This window comes from Buteo buteo, chromosome 12 (genome assembly GCF_964188355.1).
Source record: "Buteo buteo chromosome 12, bButBut1.hap1.1, whole genome shotgun sequence".
Lineage (NCBI taxonomy): Eukaryota > Metazoa > Chordata > Aves > Accipitriformes > Accipitridae > Buteo > Buteo buteo.
Window position 1 is genome coordinate 15,400,613 of NC_134182.1, and position 18,513 is coordinate 15,419,125.

General features: G+C 39.3%; 1 long non-coding RNA gene across 1 annotated transcript; it reads left to right on the forward strand.

Annotated features, from left to right (window-relative positions):
• Positions 1–2,105: 2,105 nt before the first annotated feature.
• Positions 2,106–13,010, forward strand: LOC142037966 (uncharacterized). The gene is made up of 3 exons (XR_012652483.1): positions 2,106–5,676; positions 8,189–8,227; positions 9,663–13,010. It is a non-coding gene; the product is annotated as an uncharacterized LOC142037966 (long non-coding RNA).
• The last annotated feature ends 5,503 nt before the right edge of the window (positions 13,011–18,513 follow it).

The window sequence follows — 18,513 nt, forward strand, 5'->3', positions numbered from 1 at the left end:
TGATGTTTGTAAAGCTCTGCAAAGTTACACGTTTTGTTGAATGATACTGCTTCTGCTCCCCAAAAGATCCTTACATGAATGCTCAGTGGGCTTCATCGTGATGGGGGACTCCTTTACTGGCACATTAGTGTAATGTTGTGGCTGGGAAAGTCACGTAAGGCAGCTATAATGGTGAAATTATGGAGAGTAATGAGGATTTGAGCTGTTATCTATCTCATAAATACACATTCTAATGTGCAGAAAAACCACAGTGTTGACTGAAAATATTGCGATCTTCAGGGGAAAAAAAGATGTTAGCCAGAAGTGTCATGTCATTACATATGGTTCACCTAAAAAAAAAAAAATCTGACCTTTTTTAAGATGGCTGCCAGCCAACATTTCAGCAGTATTTCCTTTGTGTTTCTGCTCACACAAAGTGATTTATGTCCAAGTACTCTCTAGCTGGTTCTCAAGTTGCACTAATGACTTTGATTGTTTGTTTATAGTTTTATCTGAACATTTCTGCCTGCCATGTCATATATCCTGAACCAGTGTAAGTGTCATTTATAGGCAACTGCTGTGCCCATGTAGAGTCAGTCCATTGTTTCTTCTGTCTTGTCTGTGACTCTTCGTGTGTATTATCTGTAAGTTTTTGGAGGTGAAGAACGGGAGAAAGAGGACCATATCCTCACCTTGCTGACCAAGAAAATAATAGTTTTCAATGAAATTATTCCAACAGATATGTAGGGAAGTCAGAATTGGGTCAGGATACTTGGACCAAGTGGCAATTTTTTCCGTGGGAAGAGTTAACATACTTTCCCATGAAAGAGGTGAGGCCAGAGCTGCATGCGATTAGCCCAGAAGATGTGAGGCAATCAGACTGTGAGGGAAGCGCAGCTGGGCCTATCTGTAGTGAACAAGGTCATCTGTGCAGGACACTGCATGAGGAATATGCTCCAGAACTTCAGGATTTGCCTACACAATGTCACAGAGGAGACTTAGTTTGGACATTTGAGCTGAAGAGTCTGTCTACATAACAGGGAACTTGTTTTGCACAGTTGAGACCCACGTGCATGTTAATGGCTTGTACGTCCTTTAGGTGATCTGGCACGGAGTACAGAGGAAAGGGAAAACATCCAAAAAAAAAGGTGGAAAAGAAAGAGTAGACAGTAAAAAGAAACAGTAGATTTACCCTGGAATCAAAACTCAAGAACATAATGCACTTTATATCAATATAAATATCCATATGAATGTCAATATGACAAATTAGGATGGCTGTTTAAGTGAAAGAACATTGTTTTTCATATAAATAATAAGCTTCAACAAATATTTTATTGTTTTTGAGAGAGGCTGAAAATGTCTACCATCATTATGATAAAACAAAATAATGATGTATGTGGATTGTCCGTTGCTTTACTTTCCACCTTTTGGAAACAAAACAGTTAAGGGAAAACAAGAAGAAACTTTATTGTGCAAAGAAAAAAACCACAGAATGCAAAGGGGTTTTTCTGAAGAAAGTACCTTTTCTTTAAGCATAGGGTTTTTTCAAAACATATGAGAGAAATTTAGAACTAAAGTTCTTATTCTCTTATTTAGTTGGGACTCCTAGAGATTCATAGACATTATGGCCAACAGTCTGTTATGATCATTGTCTCATCTGATTCACATAAATCAGCTTGTACAATTTCACTCCGTAATTCCTTTGCCAAGCTTCTAACAACATACTGTTAATTAAAAGGTCATGATTTGACAGTTAGTGTTTTCACTTATGCTAAGAGTCCCAATGACTTTGAAAGAACTAATCACACCCACATTAGGGATGAAAAATACCACATGAATCTTAGAGTGCATGGATACCTAAAGCATGATGAAACTACTGCTGTCATGCCTTCTGGGTAAGGAATCCGCAAGGATTTGGGGCTGGAGGGTGGGGTCCTGGGTGTGAAGGCAGGGTCCTTTCCTTCATCCCCTTCTGGAGCTGTCTCCTCACTCTGCAGGTGGTCAGACGTCCCGAGCAGCTCCCGCCCAGCACAGACCTTCCTTCACCTGCTCGTGCAGAGAGAACAACAGACCTCAACGGGAGCTTGGCTGGCGGGAGTGGGAGCACCACAAGGCACAAGCCTTGCCTTGAACTGCCCCGCCTGTGCTCCGTGGAAGACAAAAACGCACCGTGTAGGCCCTTCAGTCTGCCGATAGGCAGCCTTCAGAGGATCGGCGCTGGCTGTTGCGCAGAACGCTGCAACGTGGAGCACGTGGCTTGTGCCACAGATGCCATCACAGCAGCGGTGCTGTAGGCCCTACATGGAGAATTCACAGACCCCTGTGCTATGACAGTAACATCCATCACAAACACACTGAGATGGTGAATCTGAATCTTGCTTTGCAAGAACCTGATAGCGGACTTGTATTCTGTGTCTTGTACTTCTTTGTAAAAGAGATGGTGTTCATGCTTCACTGCACTTAACACCTTATTACCTATTCTATAGTTGCAGGCTAGGTGCATGCACAGATTTGCCAGCAGTGGCTATGATTGCACAAATATGCAACAAGGAGTGTTAATGACATGCTTCTCTCCAGAAAGTCAGTTAAAATCCTGAGAGGAGACTGATGGTAGTTCAGTGAAATTTTGTCACTCCCAAAGACATGACTGGAAGAATAAGTCATTCCCAAAGGGCTCCTCAGGAACAGTCCAAAGCTACAGGCCAGATTATTTATTTTAGAAGACTGTTGCCAGAGCCCATCTATTGTTGGGTCTGATGCATCTTTTATTCTTGTCAACTTAGCATCCTCAGTTTTCTTGCAAATCACTTACCGCACACTGGAGACGTATCATGGTGGGGGAAATAACAGATTTTTTTCTGAGCAACTATCATCCTTCAGCTTCCAGAAAGTACTACTGAAGGTAGGTATGCTCACTATGCTCACTGATAAAGTAAGTCCAATGGAGAGACAGGGCTCTAATCCAATTTGTTTCACAGATAGAGCTAAGGAACAAGCAGCATCAAGGAGCAAGCCAGCTAGCAGCAGTCAAACACTGTATCCTACATACTAACACTGACTTTAACGACACAGTCCATGAACTTTTTAGAAGGCACAGAGAATACTGGGAGCTGAAGGAACAGAAGTTTTTGATGGAGGGAAATAGCATTCACATTTCAATAAGCTCCAAAAATGCCTTTTCCAAACAGAGGTGCTTTGTGTTACGCCATTCCTGTTGGCCGTTTGGGGTTTTTTCATTAGATGTATGAACTTCTTGCCATAGTAATAAAGGTCAGGCACTATTGTGCTCCTTTTATGATACTGACTAGCACAAGTCACGTATACAAACCCAGGAAGTATTTATTTATGTGGAATACATACTTAAATAGTGGACTACAAATCATTTAAAGATGCCTATGATATGAATCATACCACAATTTCATGGATAAGTGGAAACATTATGCAACTTACTGAGTTTTTAAAGCACTAACAAATGTGAACTATACAGCAGACTTGAGCTGGACCTTTTCACCCCTCCTAATATATGCTGTGGCTATTTAATATTCCTCACTAGGGAGTAATGCTGGCATACAAGTCAGCAATATATTAGGCACTGGAGCCATGAACCTAGTGAGAACATAAACTAAACTGATTTTCAATTTTGGTACATTACAAAAAGGACTATTATTGTGAGGTTAGAGATGTCAAAGTTGGTGACCTGGTATAATGAAGTATTCCCTGCCACATAGTCAAGCATGAAAAGTCATTGGAGGCAGTATAAACTTTTAGAGGCTTAGCGTTTTTTCCCTCCCAAATTAAATATTCTTTAGCACACTTTTTTTTAATTAAAAATAGTCATTTTTGTGAAGCATCATAAAAGCAGAAATGATGCTCCTGTAAAGTTTGCAGTTGATGGAGAAACATGTGTGTTTAGAAATGAGGTCACATCTTAATGCTTGGGTTACTTACATAAGGCACTGATGAAAAGCAAGTTGCTACCTGCCAGCTAGGAATGACATTAAAATATTATGGCAGCATGTGACCAGCTTTAGAGCTTAAAATCTTGAAAGGACACAGACAATGTCCCCTTTGAAGAACATTCCTGAAGATCACTTTACAGTTTCTGCTAAGCTTTAAAACACAGAGTAAAGTGCCCCATGTCTAAGCAGCAACTATAAAAGTTGTTACTTCTTAGCTGCAACATTTACATCTGAAAAACCGCCACCAAAGTGTGTGCACGTCTTTCAGCTTGCCCATCAAAGAAAAAGGGTTAGCATTTAGTCTAGGGAATGGTGTGTTAGTACTGCGAATCCCATACTCCAGGTGTTCATTATGGCTCTACATCCCGACTTACTGCACTGGTTTTGACCAAGTTATTCTCGATTTCCTCTGGCACAAGCATTGCGTTAGCTGGCACAGCATCACTCCCCAGGAACTAGACTGCAGAGGGCACTCCTATATAAGAAGGAATTGCAGTCTCCGGGCTCATTTACTTTTAGCCTCGATGATTCATTGTTATTTTTTCTTTTTTAATAATCAATGATGCTATTATTACACTAAAAGGAAAATCTTATTATTCTTGACAATTGGTTTTGTTATGATTATTTGTTTCCCCCTCCCCCCAAGTTTATACAATTACAATGTCTGTCAGTGCTTATATCATGTTCGGGTTGTCAGCCTCAGAAATTAAGTGTACACAGAAGGGCAACCTATTAATATACCATCCCTGGGTATAACTTGAGTGAAGCATGGATGAGGACGGAGACAGCTTTTGCCATGTGCCTGGGAAGTCAGAGAGATTCTGCCTGAGGCAGGCCATCCATGGAGCAATACGAAAGCTACCTTCCCCTTCCTCTTGTCCCGTTTCTGAAAGGGTTTGTTGGAAGCATTACTTTGGTCTGGATTTCAGCTGTGACAGTGAGGAAAGACACAGTCTCTCAAACAACAGGTCCTGAGCCTCACGGGGTGGATTTCTGCCCCCTGAACTGCTCTTCAGGAGGTGAGGCTGGACAAACATGCTGCAGCTAAATGTGGCCAGAGATATGCAGTTTACATGGCACAGAGGAGGCAGGGGGGTGCAAAGCGTGTGGCAGAGGCAGTGCAATAGACTGGGGACTTTCTGAATAGCGGGCAGCTGGGTGAAGGCTACCATAATGCAAACTACTCTCTAGAGCTGTTACATGAGGCCATTAAAACCCTGAAGTGCCTCAAGACTGGGAAGAAGCAAGTGTAGTTTATGGCTACTTTAGCCACGCCCTCCCCTTCCCTTTTTATGAATTAGAGGTAAAGCCTGTAATGGCATCACCCAACATCTCAGCCTTAAGGCTGAAGAGCTTAAAGCCAACAGAAGTAATTCTGGAAGTTCAGCTGGAGCCTATGCAACTCCTACATTGCAGTTTAAATGTGCTTCCAATATTTAGCTTTGTTTAATGAGAACAAGCCTGTACTAGCTTTGGCTTCTGCAGGGGACACAGCTCATGTATCATCCAACCGACAACAGAAGGGTCATTTCATTTCCTGTGGGTAGTGGAAAGTGATCTGCCTTTTCACACTTACTTCTGGAAACTTGTCACAGGGAAAGTGTAGGATCAGGCTAACGCTGTGCAAAAGAGCTGACCGAGCAAGGATACTGGGACCTGGCTGATGGAGCAGCAAATACACTTCCACCGCTGAGCCCTGAATCATGTTTATTTTCAAAACGAAGACCTCGCATTTCAAGTGAGACATTTGCATGGTAAAATGCATGCATTTTGTATTTCATTACCCCATGCTGTATATCTCATACAGTGGTTAAGAAATGAAGAAGTGTGGAAAGGACAGTTATTCGGGAGAGCTGTAACCATAAAGATTCTACTGAATAGGATTTTCCCTTGTTCCAAACTGTTATCTCACTAGATAAAAACATTGTGCTTTATGATTAAGCTAATTGTGTTGGACAAGCCAGTCTGCAGCCGTAGAAGCCTGGATTTTCAAATGTGCTGAGCACTGGCAACTGCAACCAAAGTCAGTGGGGGCATTTAAAGTGCGATCAAATGCGAAGTTCTCTGAAAATTCAGGCCAGAGGCTATCTGTAAAATGGGAGCAGAGATGCTGCTTTGCCTCACAGGGGTACTGTGAACATTTGTGGCACAGCTACTTACACTAGTGAGAAGTTACACTGGAGAGTCTGTGAAAAAGAATTGCCTTTTTTCAGACCAGGGTTTGACTATAAATGTTAAAATAAGGCCTTGAGCCACAAACTGAACAGTGAAGAGGAAACAAACTTGTATGGCTTGCCCATTTGTTGACTGAATGGATGATGGATCATGGACCCTCCTTCCCAAAACAGGTTAAAAATCATAATAGTATACCACATGGGCTGAATTAATGTTATGCAAGCATATCTAATTCTAGAATTCCCTAGAGCATTCCCCAGAGCATTCCCCTTAAAGAGGGTGTGTGGTATTTTTTAAAATATATGTACTATATTTATAAATACAGGTAATATGCATAAACAATGTGTATTTGAGTAAGAAATCTCTATAGATAATCCAGCAAAGGGAGATAAGAATGATTAGAGGACTGGCACATCTGACATGTGAGGAGAGGCTGAGAGAGGTGGGACTGCTGAGCCTGGAGAGGAGGAGAAGAGAAGGCTCATGGTGGGAATCTCATCAATGCGTGCAAATGCCCAAAAGGGGGGGATAAAGAAGACAGAGACTACCTCTTCTTAGTGGCATCCGTTGAAAGGACAGGAGACAATGGGCACAAATTGAAACACAGGAGATTCCTTTAACAAAAATGTAAGAAAAAAGGATTTTTACTACATGGATGATCAAACACTGGAACAAGTTGCCCAGTGAGACTGCACAGTCTCTATCTCTGCAGTTATTCAAAACTCCACTGGACAAAATCCCAAGCAACCTGCTCTCATTGACTGTGCTTTTATCAGGAGGTTGGACTAGGTGGTCTCCAGAGGTGCCTTCCAACCTCAACCATCCTGTGATAAGTGAGGCAATATTTTTTTCCAATTTCTCCTTTATTCACTTTCCTTGCACTGTTGGCAGAATAGATCGGTTTGTATCCTGTTCTGCTTTGGGGTTTCTGCTTTTTTTTCTCCTTTATCAACTCTACCTTTTCCTTTTGTGGATGTTGGTCTCTAATTTTACAGGTTATTGTAGTGTTCTGCTAGGTCTCCTGAAGTTAAAGCCTCTTTCTTCTTTTGTGAGTGAGGCTTCAGAGCAACATCGCTAAGTGTGCCACTGAGAAATAAAAATTAAACAAAATATGGCATAGAATGTAGCAGAAACTGAAATGAAAGTATTCTCCTAATGTCACTACAGTAGAAACTGTATCTATTTCAGTGTACTTTTTCAAATGAATAGGGAAAACACTTGTAATAGGTGAGGACTAATTTGCCCACAACTACCTATAAACTGAAGAAGTGACCAAGAATGAGGACTGACATCGTAATAATAGTGGTAAGGTGAAATTATTATATAAGAACAGAAATTTGTAATTTAACTCATTTGGGGGAGTGGTTCTAAGGAATAAAAATACCAAAGTTGAATACCCATAATAACAACAGTTAGAATTAGCAGTAAATATTGCCCTGCAGCCTGCTGTTACAGCTGAGACAGTTTTGTAATGTTTTAGATACTATGACACAGTCTTTTATATGCTTCTCTACCTAAATGTTACAGCAAAACTATATTCTATTGCCTTAACATATTTCCTGCCTTTCCATGACCAATTGTGATTGACCTACTCACTTTACAGTCATTTTTTGATAGGTTTTCAAGGTAGTATTTAACCATATAGTGATTGACATGACAAAAACTCAGCAGTGTACCTTGCCAGGGTGATGGGAACATTTTTAAAGCTGCATAAAGCATGGAAATGTAGCAAACCATTTAAATGATTAACACACTTACTATTAGCAGGGTAGAAGATAATTACAGAATGATTCACAATGTTTTGTTATTGTAATAGCTGCTTGTATTTGGATTGTGGTAACATTCAAAATTGTTCAGCACAACTGCAAAAAACCTATCAAAGTCTATAAATACTTCACAGGCAAACAGAGACAACACTGTGTCACACTGGACATGCTAATTATGGAAGATCCTCAAACCAGATAGATATCTTTTCTTTCTTTCACACTTTCTGCTTTTTGTTTCCTCTTTAACATTGTTTTTTTAGCTACTTGTTCCAGTTGGCCTTCATTGATATTTATTGCTTTTTTTTGTAGGACTCTGGAAAATACAACTGACTGGTATATTTATATCATGTGAGTATGTAATGAGTGCTATTAGATCATCTTTTTGCTCATTCAAAATTCTAAGTAGAATGGATCTTCTGTACCTTATCTGCCCAGTTTCAGCAATGCCTTAAGCACTGAATCTTTTTATAGTGGTATTCAGGCTGATTTTCAGACTTGTTTTCTTGCATATTTTGTTTTACTCCTAAACATACTGATGGAGGGTGCAAAATATCACTTCATTTCTTCTAAAATCTAGCCTCAGTATCTGTACCTGGCTTTATTATGAATCTGTGTTTGGATATTTTTTTGTTCAAGAAGAGGGAATAGAAGTGAGGTCAACAGATGTGATTATTATATTGTAACATACTTTAAGAGTGCTGGGTAAGTTGCTCACCTTGCTCTTCTTTCTACTATGAGGAGCCTGGGAAAAGTGTAAGTTCTGTTAGTTACTGTGTGTTTACTGGGATTTGCCCCACTCCTGCAATATGAATAAACTTGTGTATCAATAATAAATCTGATAATGAATCTGCTGATTGGAATGTTTCATGATGTTATGCCACTCTTAGGTCTATTGACCAGATTAGTATCCGTTGAATGGGGTAAGAGAAGGTATAAGTGCAAGGGTTTTCTTAAGTGCCTTGGAGGTGGGAGACAAAATGGGACACTGGCAGTGGAAAGGAAAGATGAAAACATGCCTTAAACCCCAATGAAAAGACTGAAACGCTTGAACTAGTATTTTCTTCCTTTGAAGAAATCTATTAATGATAGGTCTTCAGGATCTCACTTTTCGTAATATCCTAAGCTATGTTAAAGATTGTTAGTTTCAGTTAAAGACTCTTTCACAGATGAAGACTTGTAGGAATAACTAAGGTGTTTTGCCAACTCCTTTCTGTGCCATACATGACAAACTTGAAACAGGACCAAAAGAGCCAATTTGGAAACAGCAGTTAGAGGACCCAAAAGGCAGTTTCCATCAAACATAAGTTATTTTTATGCTCATTTGGGGGTGTTTGAGCTATTTATGAAATCCAGATAGAGAAATTAATGTTTCTGAATAATCCTAGAAAAAATGATGAGGAGAGGGATCATGCTGGGTTGTATAACATTTTCTTCTATAAGAATACTTTCCATTATATTTCATGGGACATTTATAACCCAAAGGATTCATGCAAAAATCCAGACCATTATTGTAACTATATAGAGGGCAATGATACAGAGCAGAATGATAATTTCTTACCATGAAGTATGGATGAAAATGTAGTCAATGCCTTTGCTTGCTTCTAACTTTTGAATGAAGGCGTGGTAATACCACAGGGTTCATATAGTGCAGGCAAAATTGCATGCAACGTTTCTGTCTCTTCTTCTAGTACTTTTTAAACTCAAATGAGTTATATTCAGAATGTTAAACCAAAGAGATAGCACATGAAGAATATATCTCTATCAAAACCATTTATCCATCTAGGTGACATTGGGGGACACACAGAGAAAAGTATTTTCATCAACATCATCATTTGTACTGCAAACACATTGGACACAATGGCTGAAAGAAGGACCTGAGGCACAGTGTAATGGCATAATAAAAGGTAGTTCTTGTTCTAAATTTTGTGTTTGAAGTACATACATCAGACAGCAAGGAGAGGGAGGAGGAACACCAGGCTATGACTGGAAAGTGAGGCAAGAGTGGCTGAGTGCCTGGCTCAGTATCGCTCAGGAAGCTGTACCAGCAGCAGGAACTGCTCTCCCCAGAACCTCAGCCACCACTTCAATAGCATTCTCTTCAGTAAAAAGGAGAACTGGAAGACAAATAAATTGGCTAACTTTTTATGTTCCTTCATGAGAGGTTTAACTCAGCTTCAATTTGAAGCTCAGATGAAGATTGGGTCTTGTCTTATTTTATCTAAATGAGTTCATCTGTCTCATATCACGGCTTGACTTTGTTATGCATTTTAGCCTTCTGGTCTTTTTCATGTGAGGTAGTAAATACTGGCTCTTTTCAACAGTTGAAATGTCAGGACATGATCATTTTGAATGTGCTAGATGAAATCTGTGAAATGCTGCATTTCTTTTTCAGTGATCTCTGGAATGAAATCACAGTTCACAGGGCTAGAGGACTGGAAGTGACGTCCGGGGTCACTGAGGCCGGTGCAGTGAGTTCAGCCCAGTGTGCAGGCACTACCTCTTATAATCCCTTTCACATGCCCACTGACTGTTGGGTTTTTTTGTTTTGGGGTGGGGGTTTTTTTGCAAAGTTTGAACACTTCACTGCAAACAGACGCTACATCAGGAAACAAGATTTTATTCTTTGATGGAGACTGAAGCCTAAGTGTCCTCAAACTGAAAAGAGCTTGCAGGATCAGACATATTTTATGCAGGTGACCTGGGGTGGAGATATTGTTGCTGGATTCTGCCTCTCACATCAGTGGGTGCAATAAGATCCTGACTCCACTGCTCTCCCCCATCTCAGGGATGCTGCCCACCTTATCTTTCTGCATCTGTTTCCCTATCTGTCCCTACAAACAACAAATGTAAAATGCCTTCAAATCTGCTGGTGAACAGCTTTATGTAAGAGCTGCATTCAGTCTGAGGCAGGCCAGAGCAATCCAGGCAGCTTCAGCTTCTGTTATTTTTGAGTCCTTTACCCTAAGTTAAAAATAATCTTGATGCTGTCTTACTTTTTTTTTTTTACGATCAGCAGTTTAAGTTGAAAAGGTCAATCCTTTCTCTGGTAGTTCAAGTTCTGTGTTTTCAAGTAGTTTCAGGACATATCATATCATAGGACATCAGATACTACATTCCTTCACACTTTTAAAATCATTGCTTCTTTCTATAAAAAAGTAAAATTTTGTTAGAAACCCATTCAAGTTTGCTTTCCTTTGAAAAAAATGAGGTCTTTATTGTACAAAACATTTCCTCATCCAGAGCTTATTGACATCTACCAGATCAAGTTTTAGATAAACAGGGGATTTTTAACAGGGATTTCTCACTCATTAAAGTTGAGCTACAGATTCGCTTTTTTGTAAGAACTAAGAAATATTTTTCAACATCAGGCCTTTTTTGAAGACAATCAGGCTTTTTTGAACATAATGGAATAATGACATAACCTTCATTGTAACATCTCAAATGCTACAATATAATACATTTGCTTAAGTCTGGGAGAAGGAAGCCAAACCAATTTATTATAGCCTGTTGATTCACACTCACATGCTGTGCAGTTCGTGTGAAGGTCCCATTTACTTTTTCACATGAACTGCCACAGCATGGTTTAAATAGAGATTTCTCTAGCAGTAGTGTTAAGGTTCCTCATTAACATCATTTCTGGAGTCACTGGGCCAAGTATATCCTTGGTTCAATTCCACTGATCTCAGTGGGCTTATCCTTGAGATATATTTGGTCCATTGTTTCTACAGAATCTCTTTGTTCTTTTTTGATCTCTTTAAGAATTTTGTTACTTTGAACATTTCTCACATAGCAAGTCATCATGCTAAAAAGTTTGCAACATTTATAAGTAATTTCTCAGGTATTTCCACCTATTTGTACACTGAAATAAGACATTATATCCAATAATTGCTATTTATTATTTTTTATTTTATAATCTACACATATATACGGTTTTCCAGGAAAATCAATAAAACATACTATAAGTTTCTCTCCTTGTTTGTTTTTTTTTTTTTTTAATTCCAAAACTTGATGCGACTACCTAAACTAACCTGAGAGAGACTACAGGTCCATTTGGCATTATTCTCTGCCCAGTTCTATTGCTTGCAATTTTTGGAAACAAATAATAATTGAGTAGTGATACTACCAGGCGAGAAGGAGGCCAATATATTCTCACATCGAAAACTCTGAACTTGTCTGATGTTCTATATCAATACTGAATGTTTCTCTTCATTAGTTCTTTTTGTATTATTTCTATTAGGAAAAAAAATTGTGCAACATTAAAAAAAAATTAAAATTAACCGACACGCAAAATTTCGCACAGGTTTTGCAGTTAATGACCATTCTGTACATTATGCATATATATGTGATTTACATGACTTAGATTTTCATTCAGAAGAATGAAAGGTCTAGTTAGGGAAGACAGCATAACAAAATGAAATCATCCCTGTGATAAATGGTTGGGTAAATGGAAAACACATCTCATTCTCAAAACACCATCTCTTACTCCTTTCTGTATATTAGCGCAGCTTTGCACAGGCATTTGTTGGCCTTATTAATTGATATTAATTTTCCCATGAACTATGAGCTCAGCACATGAACATCTTTATTTGCCTTTGCATTTAAAGACTCTGTCAGATATTACAAAGATAATACAGATAATACATAGAAACTAAATGTGGTTTTCACCAAATCCATAATCAGTAGAGGCAAGTGACTTGGACTCGGACCTCTGGTTCCCTCAGCTGATACTTATCTTGCCGTCAAGATCTTCTTGTTCTCCATACTCTTAAAATAATTAAGTCCCAATGTGAGATTGCATTCTGCAGGGAACAGCCTACAGGCTCCACAGGAATTAAACCACTCCTTGTTAACTGCTGCTTGCAAAAGTAGCGTTTGGGTCTGATGATAACAAATGGGGCTAGAAATGCTAACATGGAAAGCTTTGCTGCCAGCATGGCCTTTGCTTTACACACAGACACACGCATTCAGGAAAGTGCTGCAAGAGAAGGGCACCTGTCAGTTGCATTACTTCTTCAGATACAGGGCTGTGATTTTTTGCAAACCTTCCAGTCCCTTTGAGTATGTTATTAACACTGCAGGCAGAAATGATACTGCATCTAAATATGGATGTGAAAAACTCCCATTTTAAACTACTCAGAAGCAAAGCTTGTATTCAAACTGCACACACAGGATTGGCTTATGTTTATAGAGATTTATATGTGAGACAGAATGGAAAAATGTAATTTAGTTTTATTTAACATCTTCTCAAAATCCTAAAGACCGCTTTCAGATTAATTAGGTGCTGGTAAGTACAGTGACTATGTAGGCAAACGTTAACAGCCAAGCTTCTGTCAGTAACAGCCCTGCATGTTATATTATGTGTTAAGAAAGTGAATGTTAGTTAGAAACCTGGGGTTGTCCCTGTGCTCTTTTCAGAAGTGCAGTGTGATCATTTATCTACAAAACACTAGAGCTCAGATAAAGAGCTGAAGGTCTCGTCTGAAAGCTGGTGCCTTCAGGCAACACCTGGTACATCACTGAGGTGTCTGTATTATTATACTGCTCCAATCTCAGTGTGTTATTCATGTCTTCCTGGTCAGCAAGATCACTGAGACTGAATGGCAACCTGTTGAACCATATTTTAACTCTGATCTTTGCACACAGAGTGGTCCATGTACAGAATAAAGTCAGAAAATGAGGCAAGAACCTGTCTCCATTTCTTGATTGGCTCCTTGAATTTCCTTGTATCAGCAACAGTCGATTTCAGAGAGTATGTGAAATGATTATTTTGTGTCACGTAACAGCTGGTCTTGTGCAACACAGCAGAGCCTCCTGAAGCACGAACAAGAAACAGGACACACAGCACGTGCTCTGCAGATAGAAATGCTCTGCTGAGTGTACCATCCTCAGGATGCACATCCTGCAAAATGCAGCAGAGACCCAGAGAGTTGGGGTGTCATTTTGACATGCTCAGAGTGCTGGGGGGGCTGACTGCACCTCTTCTCCCCACTGAGCCTCAGGGCCACCATGTACTGATTGGAAATTAAGAGCACATGGGACCTTTTAGAAATAAAACTTTGCATGCATGTCCTGGAGGGGCATTTCCACTTGGCAGCCATCCTTGGAGTGTTACAGCTGGGTCTATATTGTGCTCCTAAACCACTCCTAAGGGCCCTCCTCCTGAGAGTGGTGCAGCTAGGAGCTCTTCATTGGTGCTGTCCCTGCAGGCTCTCAGAGAGCTCCTGAGCACCAAAGGGCCTTCATATCCTTACCATCCTTTGGTACAAGTGGGGAAGAGTACCCTGAAAGGCTTTTCACAGTCCTGAGTACTGATTTTTGTTGGTGCCTAAGATCTTCATTGCAAGGGCAAAAAACAAATTTTAGCTAAGGAAGAGCTTAAACGCAAACAGCTTTCTCATACTGGGAGTGTAAGAAAACTCTATAACATTTTTTCCCACTCTTTCTTAGCTCAGGGGCCTGCCTTCAGCCTACAAAGCCTCGGTTACACCAGCTTTATGAAGAGAGAAAAAACCACGGACTTAGGGGTTCAAAGTGCATAGATCTGGACTGAGTTATAACAAACCCATTGAGGGCACTGGTAAAATCTACTTTCTAGCTAAATAAAATAAAATTAAATGAAAAATACCTCATCAGTTTTTGTGTTTAATTTAATTTAAAAAAAACCTCTATGTGCAGAATCATGCATGGCCATTTTCTTAACACTGGACCCACTGTTAGTTGAAGGACACAGTTTCTTGGATGAAGTACTGGAAATTATTTTAGTGTTTTTAGTAAGAATAACTAACAGTGATGAGTAACTTCCTGGATAATAAGTACATCGGGCAATGCACATTGTTCCTCAACCTGATAAACTCTTAGCAGGGAACTTCCCTTCTCTGGGGTTGCTGCTCTGCCCTGGGTTTTTTCTCTTCAGAACACGCAGATCTGTATAATCTAGAGAGTCAAACGTTGAGCAATCAGTACCACCAGGGCAGTGTTTTTAATGAGAAAAACAGTAAAATAAATGGAATGTCATTAAGACATATGACTGTTTTGGAAATGATGCCAGCAGTATAACAGAAAGTTACTTTAAAATATTACTTGCTATACATTTATTTTTAATGCATATGAAATTATAGAAACAAACCACTTTAACTAGCTGAAGAAATGGAGACTCTTTGCACACACTATTTCAAATCCCAGTAGTATTTCAGTCTCTTGGAGCTGTCTCTTGAACTGTCAAAGAGAGATCTGGACAGTCTCTCAGTGTCTCTGACTGTTAAATCCTTAAGTGACATGTATATATGCTTAAGGAATGGGCCAGCTTGCAGACAGAAATATCCTGATCTTAAAAAAAAAGAAAAAGATTAAACAGATTGGTGGTTTGAATATTGTCGTGAAACTCTTTGCCCTCAGTTGACTGGGTTTGTTCCAAGATTCAGTGTTCATTTAAACATGGTATGAAAAAAAGTGTTGTGGCCAAATAGTCCTGTCATATGCTTCAGCAACTTTTTTTGATAATGCTTTGTTGTGACCGTTTAGTTCAATGCACTCAACATTCACAGCCAAACCTGCCGTGCCATTTCTCCTGCAGCAGTCAGAAATCTAAAGACACTTTAATCCAATAAGAGGCTATGTTTTTCTTGTTTTGTGTCTACGGTGAACTTTTCCAATTCAGCAAGGATATTTTTTTAATGCAGTTGGGCATGTGTTAAGGCCTAGTTGGCTTTTGCTTGACAGTAACTACACACATAGTAACCCTCTTCTGGGTCTTGCACCCATCTTCTTCATCTGTCACCTCTTTATTCTTTGTTGTAAATCTTCCCTATAATTAGCAACTCATGTCAGAGTCACAATGTTATTGATGAACCAGGCAAGTTTTTTGAATTTTAGCTGTTATTGCATTCTTCCTCAGGTGAAATGAAGATCATGCCTTTCTCTGGAAATCAGCCTTTAAGTGCTAGCAGTGCACAGGTCTAACACCACAGTTCTGCAAAGTACTGATTAGAGAGGACCAGACAGTGGGAACTGGAAGAATCACTGGAGAAACAGGAAAAAAGAAAAAGGTAGGCTTGAATATCAGAGTCCTTAGACCTGCTTCTTTGGATTTTTGTTTCTCTGTTCTGAAGATGGAAAGTAATTGGGCTCCTTGGTTTTCACAGTATGAGCACAACTAAAACATTATTTAGTTTGCTTTCTTAGCAAATTTTGAAAAATGTTTTGTAAACAGAGTAACACAGACAACGGGGCAGAATCTGTTGCAAGTCATCACTTTCATTCTCAGTCAAAGTTCTGTATTTCTCAGCTTTGCGGCATCCTAGATGTATCCCTCATGGGAACTACAATGATGATATAATTATTGCTGTTTTCACCCAAGAAATTTAGCATCTTTCTTTGAGGGGGAACTGAAACTCTTGGTAAGCAGAAACTTCCCAGATATCCAAGGACAAGAGTCAAATTTCTCAAGATGTTTGGCTTTACACAGCTGCAAGGAAGACCAGCTTCAGGGAAGGACAATTAAAGTTATTGTATGACAGGTATTTTCTTACTGCGTTGTAATTAAACGCAACATCATAACCTGGAAGCAACAACATAAACTAGATAGTACTGGATGAAAGAGACAAGTTTATTATTTTTAACCTAGATAACTAATGTTCCCCAGGTATCAGATTCCCATGAGATGCCGAATGAAGTAACATGTTAATTCATACTCATATCCTCTCTGTTTTTCCAGGAAGTTCAGAATAGCTCTACAGGGACATTTCAGTGTCAGATGGATACAACTTCAACATTTTGCAAACACCTAAGGTCCTTTTGCCTTGTCCATAACAATGATTGTTAAAGGAAGAGAGTTGTTTAGATTTCTTGCAACCAACATATCTTTTGGATGCTTAGGATATCTACCACTGAATGATTTTGCATGTCATGACATCTACATCTAAAACAACAGTGTTAATATTAGCGGTGCCAGCCACTGCAATGTAATCTAATATATATATTATTTTTTTAAATAAAAGGATGAAAGATGGATCCACCATCTTGCAAGACTATAGCCCTGTGGGGATAAAAAAAGCATGAAAACAATCTTCAATGGCTTTTTACTGTGCACCCAGTGAGGGTACAAATTGTTCCCTACCTTTGGGGGGGGGGGGGAAACCTATTTGCAATTGAACTAGAAAAAGCCCATCCAAATTCTTTGCCTCTGGAAAAATTCTTGCAGAACATGGTAGTGTGGAGGCTATTTCAGCAATTGGGAAATCCCAGGAAAGAATATAAATGCATTTTCTACATGCTGAATTTGAATCACATCATGCATTGACAGGGCAAAGAATTATATACAGCTAAACTTCAACTTTTGTTCCTAACTTCAGACCAAATGGGGTCCTGCAGAATGTATCTCACAGCTTCCAATCCATATATACACCTTGCTACAATAAAATGCTTTCCATGTCCTGCTACAATTAGCAGAGGGATTTATTTTTAGTTGAATAGGAATGTGATAAAGAATAAGAAAACAATTATTTAGAGGTGAAATCCACAGAAGGAACTTATAAATATCCCCATTCACCAGACTCCAGTTAGGTACCAAGGTTGTGTGGGGAGAGCTGCACACATAAGAACAGGCTTTGCAAAGTCTGACAGTGCCTGGAGAGGCACCAAAGCCAGACAGCAGGAAATGCTGAGCACAAAATTCCAGCTTTCCCTAGAGATATATTGTATTCATACCCCTCACCTAGGTTGGGATGGCACATAAAGGAGAAAAAAAAAGCAAAGAAAATGTGTGAATAGGCCTTTTAAGTAAGGCTTACTTGGAAGGAGAATGCTCAAGGTCTATTCCCTGCTTGGTTTAACATAAAATAGTCAACTATTAATCAGAGCAGTATGAAATATTCATCTCTTCCCTTCCAGGCAAGTTCCCTAACCTCAAGGCCAACAACTTAACAAGTATTTAATTATTTCATTCAAAATGGAACAGTTTCCACAGAAATATTTAGAGGCTCCTCTCATCCCAGATTTCCCCAAGGCACCCTCCAGAAATTTTTGGAGAGAGATTTTAAGCCAGAATTCTGTTGGACAAAGGGAGGAAAAAAACCTGGGTTTTTTAAGTCCCAAAGGGATGATCTAACTGCTGAGGTGCTGGGCAAAAGCATGAAAGCAAAAACAAAAGCCAGTGTGCTAAGAACACTCAAGAACTCCATGCATCTTCAGATCTAAATTTTTCATTAAACACATGGCTGACTGAAATATGGGGACCACAGTCCCAAAGGCTCCACTGAGACTTGTTGTGGAACACAATTTTGAATAGAGATTGTTTCAGCTCTACTTCCTTTTGGGGGGGTTGGGGCTTTTTTTGGTTGGTTGTTACTGTTGTTAAACCATTTCTGTTTGTAGCTGTTGTTAAACTACCTCTCAGCCATCACTTTGTTTTCTTCTCAGAATTTTAGTTGTTATTGCAGATGATTAGTATCAGATTCATGAGTGAGGTCGTCATTTCCAGAATTTCTTTTCGTGTCCTGTAATTATGTTGTCTAGTTTTTGACTTGTTATCTACAAAATTCTCATGTTTTGCAGACATTCTGCAAAATTTGAAAAACAGTAAAGAAATTGATAGTGAGATTTCTGAGGGAGTTCTTGCAATCATCTTACAGAAAAAG